The sequence below is a fragment of the Balaenoptera musculus genome, chromosome 3, assembly GCF_009873245.2.
Source record: "Balaenoptera musculus isolate JJ_BM4_2016_0621 chromosome 3, mBalMus1.pri.v3, whole genome shotgun sequence".
In the NCBI taxonomy this organism is placed as follows: Eukaryota; Metazoa; Chordata; class Mammalia; order Artiodactyla; family Balaenopteridae; genus Balaenoptera; species Balaenoptera musculus.
This window is the reverse complement of record NC_045787.1, coordinates 104,815,885-104,827,955: the sequence shown is the minus strand read 5'-3', so window position 1 is coordinate 104,827,955 and position 12,071 is coordinate 104,815,885. Positions and strand designations below refer to the sequence as shown.

At 37.2% G+C, this 12,071-nt stretch overlaps 1 protein-coding gene and 1 pseudogene across 1 annotated transcript in view; one reads left to right on the top strand and one right to left on the bottom strand.

Moving 5' to 3' along the window:
- Positions 1-12,071, bottom strand: part of CCDC192 (coiled-coil domain containing 192) — a 228,233-nt gene that overhangs the window by 167,818 nt on the left and 48,344 nt on the right. The gene's annotated exons all lie outside the window — the stretch shown is intronic.
- LOC118892903 lies at positions 4,331-4,735 on the top strand (annotated as a pseudogene).

Genomic DNA, 12,071 nt, shown 5'->3' with positions numbered 1-12,071 from the left:
AAATTCTGGAGTTGGAAAGCAAAATAATTGAAATGAAAAAAATCACTAAAATGTTTTAATAGCAGATATAAATGGGAAGATGACAGAATCAGCACACTTGAAGATAGGACAACTGAAATTACCTGGTCTGAGGAACAGAAAAAAAGAAAAATACAGAGAAATGAACAAAGCCTAAGGGATTTGTGGACACTATGGACAGCTACCAAGTATACTAACATACATATTATAGGAGCAAATAACTAAAGAAGATACAGAAAATGAAAAGGGAATTAAAATGATACAGTAGGAAAAAAATCAAACACAAAAGAAGACAACATGGAAGAGTTGAATAACAAAAAAATATAAGGTGTATAGAAAACAAGTAGCAAAGTGGCAGAATTATGTCCTTTATTATGAGTAGTACTTTGAAAGTAAAAGGATTTGACCCACCAATTAAAAGACAATGACTAGCAAAATGAATTAAAAAAATGATCCAACTATATTGTGCTTATAAGAGACTAACTTGCAACTCAAAGAAACAAATAGTGAAAGGATAAAAAAAAGGTATTCCATGCAAATAGTAACCAAAAGAGAGCTGGGGTGGCTCTACTAATATCAGATAACATCAAATAGATGCCAAGTCAAATTTTTACAAACTACAGGGAAGGATATATATTGATAAGAGTGTTAATTCATCTAAATTATAAATATACATGTGTCAAACAACAGACCTCCATATATGAGACAACTAATAACAGAATTTATGAGAGAAATAGATAGTAATAAATAGTCATAGAGTAGCTAGAGACTTTATTACCCTACTTTTAATAATGGATAGAACATGTAGACAAAAGATTAATAAGGAAATAGACTTGAACAGCACTACAAACCAACTAGACCTAACAGACATATATAGGACAATCCACCCAACAATAGCAGAATACACATTCTTCTCAAGTGCTCAGGGCACATTCTCCAGGATAGACCATATATTAGGCCACAAAATAATTCTCAATTAGTTTAAAAGGATTGAAATTATACACAGTACCTCCTCCAATCACAATGGAATGAACCTAGAAATCAAGGACAAAAGAAAAACTGAGAAACTTGAAAATAAATGGAAATAAACAAGACATTCTTAAAGAATCAATGGGTCAAAGAAGAAATCACAAGGGAAATTAAATATCTGGTGGAGACAAATGAAAAGAAAAACACAAACGTAACACACTAAAACTTAGAGGATGCAGTGAAGACAGTGCCGGGGGGAAATCTATAGCTGAAAACATGTACATTAAAAAAGGAGAAATATGTCAAATCAGCAACCTAACTTCATACCTTGAAGAACTTGAAGAAAAAGAAGAGAAAACTAAACCCAAAGCCAGTAGAAGGAGGAAATAATAAAGACTAAAGCAGAAATAAACAAAACAGAGAATAGAAAAACAATAGAGAGAATCAATGAAACCAAAATTTGGTTCTTGGAAGTGATCAACAAAGTTGACAAATCTTTAATTATGTTGACTGAAACACAGAGAAAAGAAAAAAGTAACTAAAAAGAAGTGAAAGTAGGGATATTACCACCAACCTTAGAGAAATTGAAAGCATTATGAGAGAATACTATGAATAACTGGATGCAAACCGATTATATTATCTAGATGAAATGGACAAATTCCTAGAAAGACACAAATTGCAAAACTGATTCAAGAAAATTTGAAAATCTCAACAGACCTATAGCAAATAAAGAGATTGAATCATTAATCAAAAACTTTCTTCAACCAAGTCCAGCATCAGATGGCTTCACTGGTGAATTCACCAAACATTTTAAGAAAAATTAACACTAATTCCACACAAATTCATCTAAAAAACAGAAAAGGAGAGAATACTTCCCAATACATTACCCTAATACCAAAGTCACACAAAGAGACTACAAGAAAACTACAAACCAGTATCACTTAAGAATATAGATGCAAAAATCCTCAGCAAAATACTAGCAAACTGGATCCAACAGCACATTTCAAAGAGTATACACCACAACTAAGTGGAATTTATCCCAGGAATGCAAGGGCAGTCAAACATTAAAAAACCTACAATTACAATAATATGCTACATTAGTAGAATGAAGGAAAAATACAACATGATCATCTCAGTAGGTACAGAAAAAATATTTGACAAAATTCATGATATGATAGAAACACTCAGCAAACTAGGAATAGAAGAAAACTTTCTCAACATGATAAAGAGCAATTATGCAAAACCCACAGCTAACATCATATTCAATGTTGAAAGATGGAAAGCTTTTCCCTTAAGATCAGGAACAAGACAAGGATGCCTGCTTTCTCCACTGCTATTCAACTTTGTACTGAAAGTCCTACCCAGACCAAGTAAGGAAGAAAAAACAAAAATCTAAACCGGAAATGAAAGAATAAAACTGTCTCTATGTGAAGACAACATGATTCTACATATAGAAAATTTCAAACAATCTGCAAAAAAAAAGTAACTACTAGAGCTAATAAGTGAATTTTGTAGAGTTTCAGGGTACAAGATAAACATACAAAAGTCAATTTGGGTTGCTATACGCCTGTGTTTTAAAATGTAGGTTTTATTATTATTCAGGTGTAGTGAGGTCAACAGATCAGGAGATGATCGTCATTGGAAAGATAGTTTGTTACTCACAGTCCCCAAGAGGAGGGGGCATGCCACATAATGAGAGGGTCACGCTATGGCGGCTGGGGAGCACACGGGAATTACAGGATCAGTAAGGAAGTAGAGGAAGCAAGGGGAAAATGTGGACAAGAGCATTTATTGTAGTTTCTGTGGGAAGGAAGGGGTTAGTAAATATAAGCAGGGGTAGGATTGGCTAGTTTGAATAGCTTCAGTGGGCTCTGGAACATCAGGGTTGTCCCTAGTTGTATTGTACCTGTACCTGGGGTGATTAGGACAGGGGAATAGTGGCCCTGAGTATGAGAGCCTGTTAGAGGAGGTGGTGGGGTGCAGGCTTTGAATTGGTTAGTTTGCATAAGAAAGGCACACTCACAGGGAAGTCCTTTACTATCTCTAGGGATTGGCAAGCACTGGGGGAGGCAGTCTCTCCAGGGTCAGCAAGGCCTCAGATGTCAAATCATCTGAATTACAGAAAATAAAAGGCATGATTAATACAACCAGCAATGAGCAATCCAAAAAAGAAATATAATAATTCCATTCACAATAGTATCCAAAAGAATATACTACCAAGGAATAAATTTTACCAAGGAGGTGAAAGAGCGATACACTGGAAATTACAAAACATTGCTGAAAGAAATTAAAGAAGACCTAAGTAAATTAAAAAATATCTCATGTTCATGTGTTGCAAAACTTAATATTGTTAAGATGACAAAACTCCCAAAGCTAACCACAGATTCAGGCAATCCCTACTAAAATTACGATGGCTTTCTTTGCAGAAATGGAAAAGCCAAGCCTCAAATTCGTATGGAATCTCAAGGACCCAGAATAGCCAAAACGATCTTGTAAGAGAACAAAGTTGGAGAACGCACACTTCCCAATTTCAAAATGTACTACAAAGCTATAGTAATTAAAAGCAGTGTAATACTGGCATAAAGATAGACAACCAGACCAATGGAATAGAATTGAGAGTTCAGAAATAAACCCAAACATCTATAGTCAGTTGGTTTTCAGCAAGAGTGCCAAGACCATTCCATAGGTAAAGAAGAGTCTCTTCACAAATGGTGCTGGAACAACTGTATAACCACATGCAAAAGAATGAAGTTCCGCCCCTATCTCACTCCATAAACAAAGTTAACTCAACATGGATATAAATATAAGAGCAAAAACTATAAAACTTTTAGAAGAAATCAGGGAAAAATCTTCAAGATCTTGAATTTGGCAATGGATTATTTGACACTAAAAGCAGGAGCAACAAAATAAAAAATAGTTAAAGTGGAGTTCATCAAAATTAAAAATTTTGTGCAGGAAAAACATTATCAAGAAAGTGAAAAGATAACCTATAGAACAAGAAAAAATATGTGCAAATCATATGTCTGATAAAGATTTAGTATCCAGAATATACGTATAAAGAACTCTTACAACCCAACAGCAAAAAGAGAGAAAACCCAATTAAAAAATGGGCAGAGGAAGGACTTCCCTGGTGGTCCAGTGGTTAAGACTCGTGGCTTCCACTGCAGGGGCCATGGGTTCAATCTCTGGTGGGTTCCCACATGCCGTGAGGCCAAAAAAACAAAAACAAAAAAAAGATGGGGAGAGGACTTGAATAGATATTTCTCCAAAGAAGGTATACAAATGGCCAACAAACACATGAAGAGGTGTTTGAAAGCATGCCTGGTACCAGATTGTCGTTAGCATGAAGTTTGATGCCTTCCTGATCTCAGGAGGCAACAAAAATTACAAACATTACTTCAGTGTCCCCTCATGTGCACAGGAAGACCATGCCGTCCCTGCTCTCCAAGGAGCTGCAGCAGAAGTACATCTGCTCATGCCCATCCACAAGGACAACGAGGTCTGGGTGGTTTGAGGACGCTACAGAGGTTAGCGAATCAGCAAGGTAGGCCAGGTGTGCAGAAAAAAATAGGCCATCTACATCAAGCAGGTGCGTTGTGAGAAGGCTGATGGCTCAACTGTTCATACGGGCATTCACCAGAGCAAGGTAGGAATCAGCAGGCTAAAACTTGACAAAGACCAGAAAATTCTTACACGTGAAGCCAAATCTGGACAAGTTGGTAAAGAGAAAAATAACCACAAGGAATAACATACTGCAAAAATGCAGAAATGAAATAACCTCTTGTGAAACCATGGTTTAACTGTAGATTTTTAGCCTAATGTGTGTTTCTTTGCAACTTTACAAGATGTCTCTAATGTTTCATTTCCTTCCCATTTTGTTATTGATATGTGGTACTGTAAATCTATTTCTGCAATTGTGATTAATAATTGTATCAATAAAATTGGATGTTTCCTAATTTTAATAAAGTTCAACATATGATCATTAATTAAGAAAATGCAAATCAAAACCATAATGACATTTCACTTCACAGCCACTATGATTTTTTTTAATTTTATATTGGAGTATAGTTAATTAACAATGTTGTCATGTTAGTTTCAGGTGTACAGCAAAGTGATTCAGTTATACATATACATGTATCTATTCTTTTCAAGTTCTTTTCCCATTTAGGTTATTACAGAATATTGAGCAGAGTTCCCTGTGCTATATAGTAGGACCTTGTTGGTTTTCTATTTTAAACATAACAGTGTGTATAGGTCTATGATTTAAAAAATAAAAAATAGAAAGCGTTGGTGAAGATGTAGGGAAATAAGAACGCTTGTACGTTGTTAGAGGGAATGTGAGATGGTATAGCTGTTGTGGGAAACAGTTTTGTCATTCATCAAAGAGTTAAAAATAGAATTACTCTATGGACCATATGGTCCAACAATTTCACTGCTAGGTATGTACCCAAGAGAAATGAAAGCATATATCCACACAGAAACTTGTAGACAAGTGCTCATAGCAGCATTATTCTTAATAGCTAAAAGGTAGAAACCAAATGTCCATTAACAGAAGAACATATAAACAAATTGTGTTGTATACATGCAATGAAATTTTATTCAGCCATAAAAAGGAATGAAGTACTGATACTTGCTATAACTTGAATGAACATTGAAGACATTATGCCAAGTGAAAGAAGCCAGACACAAAAGGTCACATGTTGTATGATTCCTTTTGTATGAAATATCCAGAATAGGTAAACTCATTAGATACAGAAAGCAGATTAACGGTTGTCAGGGGATGGGTGGTAGGCATTATGGGGAATCATTACTTAATGGGTACAAAGTATTCTTCTGGGATGAAGAAAAAATGTTGAAACTCGAGAGAGGTGGCGGTTACACAACATTGTGAACACACTAAATGCCACTGAATTGCATCCATTAAAATGGTTAATTGTATTTATGTGAATTTCACCTCCTTTAAAATAAAATGACTTTCTAGTTAGCTTTCAGTGGGTAAGAAAATTGTCATCATTACATCCATTCACTGAATGTTATTTGAAAAAAATAACAAAATTGGATGAGTTTAATTCCAAATTAATGAACTCAAATCTCAGACAGGTACTCTACCTTCCCCTGACATCAGAATATCGTATTTTGCTACTAGTAAATTGGCTTTCCTCTTCTCTGAGATAACGATTTATTACTCTGTACTCTTTCCTCAAATATCATTTCATGCTTTCTTTCCCTTCAAAATTCCACCCTCAACCCTATCCCCAAATGATCACCTCATCAATAATTCACTGAAAAAATAGAAGGTGCCAGATGGCTACTCCCTCACCTTCTCATCAGCCAATATTTAAACCTTACTGCAGCAGGCCCTGCTAAGCTGTTTCCCAACGGTTGTTTCCCCATTTATCCCTTGCTACCAGACACCCAATTTGGATTAGCTAGCAGCCATGTGTTTAGGGAAACTTGGTCTTGTGCAGCTCTAGGGAATGAATCACAATTGCTCAGCCAGCCTTGTTGGTCTCATTCCCATGCATAAAAAATGATTTTAGGCATGAGCCTGCAATCCAGTAGAGGGCCTTGGAGCCTGAGGAGAAGGACTTTACCAGATGTTTAAAAAAGACATACATGAGGAAGAGCATCTCTTTTTCACAGGATGTTCTGACTGCATGTAATGCTTGGAATTGTTGCAGACATTATGGTAAGATACATTCAACACTGAGGACGGTAGCGCAAAGGATGGATAACACCTGTGTTCTTGCTGACATTCTTGAGCTGTAGAATTAACCAGCCCTGGAACTGCTCCATCTCTGGACTTAATCTTTTGTGCGATGATAGCGGGCCTTAACATGTTACTTTAATTGGGTTTCTGGTAGTTGAAAGAAAAAGCATTCTTCCTGAACAAATGGGGAAGATATTCTTCTATCAAAAGCCAAACCTTTTGCTTGGCTTTGAATCTTATCTCCTCTATCTGTCAAAAGCATTTACTCCTGTAATTTCTACAGCCCACGCCCCCCATCCATTTCTTCATTCTCTCACCCTTTCTGGATGATTCTGCTCAGCATATAAACATGTTATAGTAATTCCCATAAACAAAAGCTGTCTGTTGAACACTCCCCCACTTCCTCCTCCAGTCATCATCTCATTTCTATGCTTCTTTTCCCACTCAAACTTCTTAAAATGATTGCCTACCCACACTGTTGTCACTTCCTTACAATCTTCTCACTCTTTTTTTTTAAGAAAAAAATTATTGGCTTATATAACTGGGGAGTCAGAAGTAGATTTTTGTTTCACTCACAACTAGATTCCACAGACTCCAAAGAAATCATAGTATTCTGTCTCTTTTTAACCTCTATATCTTGGTCCTATGTGTTGGCTTCATGATTTCCCAGTGTAGACAAGCTTTCTTCACACATTGGGGAAGATGTTACCTATCGCCTTCCAGGTTCAGGTCCTCAATAGTAAGACAATTTGTCCTCCAGTAACAAGTTGAAAAAAGACTTTTTTTTTTTGCCCCATCTATGTTCATATGGCCACTCCTGGATTGATCTTTATTGTCAGGAAAATGGGATATCATAATTGACTGGACCTCAGTCATATGCTTAAAGACCATTCCCTCTAGTCAGGAATACTGTGGTTGACAGCCCCAGGATTATTAAAAGATTGGAGCCTAAAGGAGCTATTCTCCAGAAAAGGTAAACATGAAAACAGAGGCCAATTAAAATTCACCCTCTGAGTGTTCACCACAATTATATCCTCATGCTCATGAGGATGTGCTTTTCCCCAAATGCTCCTGCATAATATGATGCATCTATTCTACATTAATCCGAAAATGCACTTCCCCTCTCAAAAGGAGATAACCCAAAGTCATCTCGAGTTCCTACATCTGGCTTCACATTTTGTGCGTATCTCTCTAAATCAAATCCAGATGAGACTCATCATGATAGGCACCTAAAGACAAAATTTAAATGTACCCTCCCTAATATGTCTAAAATACAGGGAAAACAGGACAATCACAGTATTGTTCCCTTTTAAAAAAAAGAGAAAAAAGGAAACAACTTACAGTTGTCATAGGCCACTGCAAATGTCACATTCTATCAATATGTCAGCAATGTTAAGGCCTGTCCTGGCAGTGCAGTGAGTGGAGGTTTCTGATCTGATTGATTCTGTTTCTGACTTCTGGGAGCCTTCTTTGTCCTTTTCTTCCATGGTCACAATCAAGAAAAAGGCCAGAGGGTATTCCTTTGGTAGGGGTTGTGCTAAGTTTTAGTTTTGGGTATGCCACTTATTTCTCTATTTGTCAAGACGATTTCAGTTGTGTTATAGAAAGCTAATGCCAATTGCTTTAGATTAAAAAGATAATTAATTGGTTCATTTAACTGAGAAGTAGAGGCACCCCTAAATTCTGAGTTTTAAATTAGATTCTCAGAATTCTCTCTCCCTCTCTCCTAACCTCTCTCCTTTTTATGTTACAGAAAAAAAAAAAAAAGAAAATTTTCCCAGTGGCTGTGATGAGGGCTACCGTGGATTATTTTCCTCTCTTAATCTCTCTTCGATTGCCTTCTGCCCTCCACTACTCTCCTGAGACTGATCTTCCCTAGGTTGCCTATGATTCTCATTTTTCCAAATGCAGTGGACACATTTCTGGTCATATTATTCAATCTCCTGGTAAAATATTACACATTTGAGCATGCCATGCCTTGTGAAACACTCTCTTTTTACTGCTTCCAGGACACGAGTCTCTGGATTTCTTCCTGATTCTTTGTTTCCTTGGCTAGATTTTCCTCCTCTTCCACTCCTCTAAGTATCAAAATCTGAAAGTCCTAGCTGATCTCATTAGGTGCCATGGTTGAAACACGAGTTATACACGTTTATGATTCCCAATTTTTTTTACATACAACCACTTGGCTTGTTGGATACATATATCCAACAACTTACTTAATATTGTCATTTGAATATTTACTAGGCAACTAAGAGTTAATATATTCATTAAAAAAAAGAATGAAACAATGCCATTTGCAGCAACATGGATGGACCTAGAGATTATCATACTAAGTGAATAATTCAGAAAGAGAAAGACAAATACCATATGATATCACTTATATGTGGAATCTAAAATATGACACAAGTGAACTTATCTACAAGGCAGAAACAGACTCACAGACATAGAGAACAGACTTGTGGTTGCCGAGGGGGAGAGGGGGTAAGGGAGGGATGGATTGGGAGTTTGGGATGAGCAGATGCAAACTATTATCTATAGAATGGATAAACAAAAGGGTCCTACTGTTTAGCACAGGGGACTATATTCAATGTCCTGGGATAAACCATAATGGAAAAGAATATGGAAAAGACTGTATATATATGTATAACTGAATCATTGTGCTGTACAGCAGAAATTAACATAACATTGTAAATCAACTCTACTTCAATAAAATAAATTTAAAAAAAGAATTAATGTATTCAGAATGAACTCCTTATATTCTATACCTTCCCCAGACTTCCCTCTCTTATGGAACCGCCTATCCACATGTTTCAGCCACAAGTGTATTTAAATCCTCTCTTTCTCTCACAGTTCACCTAATCTATCACAGAGGACAATTATTAAAACCACCCCATTAAGTAATGTGAATTGTTTTGTTTATCTCCTCTTATTGACGGTTCTCTTAGATCATCTCCTCCACAACCCATGCCCACAGACACAGCAATTAATACTGTAGACGAGGTTTCCAATGTCACTCAAAAAACCACTCAAAATAAATTGAGTCTTGGCAACCCTTGTAGAGCTCACGCTACAAGAGTAGGGACTTCGTTGAAAAACAAAGGCTTCCTTTGTGCTAAAAGTTTTGCAAGCTATGTTGGACTACAAGCTTTGAAATTCCTTGGCAATAAATAACCGAGGCAAGCACTGGAAAAATTACCTATCCTACCTGTGGAATGGGCAGGAACCCCTATGTCTGAAGATACTTTTAGATCACAGAACCAGTTTGGTCTCATTTCAATTTTACAGCTAAAAGCAAACAACAAATTCCTCACGCTACCCCCAATCCTCATGCTACCCCCATCCTAGACAAAACAGACTTTTACATTTATTAATATTTCTACTTTAGCAAGTTATTTCCAGCCATTCCTAGGTTTATGCACATCTTAAAATAGACCTCCAAAGGCCTATAATTTAGAAGCATGATTACCGCCTGTTTTAGTTTGCTAGGGCTGCTGTTAAAGAGTACCACAAACTGAGTGGCTTAAAAATAAATTTATTGTCTCACTGTTCTGGAGGCTAGAAGTTCAAGGTCGAGTGTCGGTAGGGTTGGTTCCTTCTGAGGGCTGTGACGAGGAATCTATCCTATGCCTCTTCTCTGGCTTTGGGCAATTTGCTGGCAATCTTTGGCATTCCTTGGCTTCTAGAAGCATGACCTTTGTCTCTGCCTTCATCCTCACATGACTTTCTCCCTGCATATCTGTGTCCAAATTTCCACTTTTATATGGGTGCAGCCATATTGGATTAGGAGCCCATCTTATTCCAACGTGTCCTCATTTTAACTAATTACATCTGCAAAAAATAAAGTCGTGTTCTGAGGTCCTAGGAGTGAGAACTTCAACATTTGAATTTGGAAAGGACCAAATTTAACCACAACAGCCCCAAATTGGGGTGGGAGGAAGCAGGGAACTCTGAGTAATGAAGAAACATTTAAGCTCTGACTGAAAATAGAAATATTCACCAAAAAGTCAATCGATAGTTGAAATATAAAGTTAGGGATCCAGACATAGAGATTTCTAAGATGGCTTTAATCTTCAAATAAGTCCTCTGGGCCATATGAATAGATAAATATACCAGAGAGAAATGGGACACAGGAAAAGGTGAGGCAATTAATCGCTGACTTGCATGTAAAGATAGTGTTTGGTTATAAAAGTCAGAAAGCAATAGTATCAGGTTCTAAGAAATTAAAGCCAACAACTGCAGAGGCCTAGGACCCATTCCTCAGGTACAGCTGGTCCCTTTAAGTTCTGGTCCATTCTTGCTACCGAATCCAAGCTCGCTCTGCTCGCTGCACGACAGGCCAGTAAATCAGAGTTGAGGTGTTGAGGCAAGGAATACGACTTTTTTCGGAAAGCTGGCAGACCGAGAAGACAGCAGACTAAAGTCTCAGAATAACCATCTTATCGGAGTTTGGGTGCCAGTTTCTTTTATAGCACAGAGAGGGGGAGGAGATGAGGAGATAAAGTAAAAAGGCCATAAGTTTTGCAAATATCCCCTGGAATGGCCGGCCTCCAGGAGGGGATGTATTATTTTCTTTTCTTGTATCCATCTGCAGGTGGACAGGGTCCGGATGTTTCCCTGAACAAAGGCACTTTGGTTTAACATTCAGGCAGAGGGGCAGGGTTCCCCGAGGCAGGCCATTATGTAGAGACAGTATACTTTTAGTGAACAAAAGCAACGGTAAGTAAAGGTTAAAGTAAAATAAACACATCCAACATGTAGTCAGATTTGGCTCTTCCCTGTTACATTCTCAGAGCACTTTTGTGGAACAGGGCAAAGGCTTTCCCTGCTGGTAGGACTCACAGAACCGACTCTCCACTCTCTGGCTTTTGGTATATGCATTCTGCTATCCTTGAGTTTCTTTCACGGGTCTTTCTTTCTCCTCAAATCTCCTTAGTGTCCCGCTTAATAGAGGACAGCTGGATTCTCATACCTGATCTGTGTTGTCTTTCATGTAGCATCTAGAAAACTTCTCTGTCTACATGTGAAAGAATGATAGTAGAAAAGGTCAATAAACTATTAGTATTATTACGTAAATAGTTTTGACTTGGATATCCCCTAAAGGGTATCAGGGACAGCCTGTCACTATACATCCATTCAATAACTGCAAGAGACTCATATTTATACAACTCTAAATTTAAGCACTAAACTGTTCCTGAAGCTAATAAATGAGATCTTCATACAAAACACATAGTCATCTAAAATTTTCTTCTTGAAGCCCCAGGCACTCAAAAACAGGAAGAAGAAAAACTATTTCTAAGAAATAGGTTAAGGGTCTGATGTATCAAAAGACTGAAATATTCAGAAGACTTAAATGAAGAAATCCAAATTACAAAGC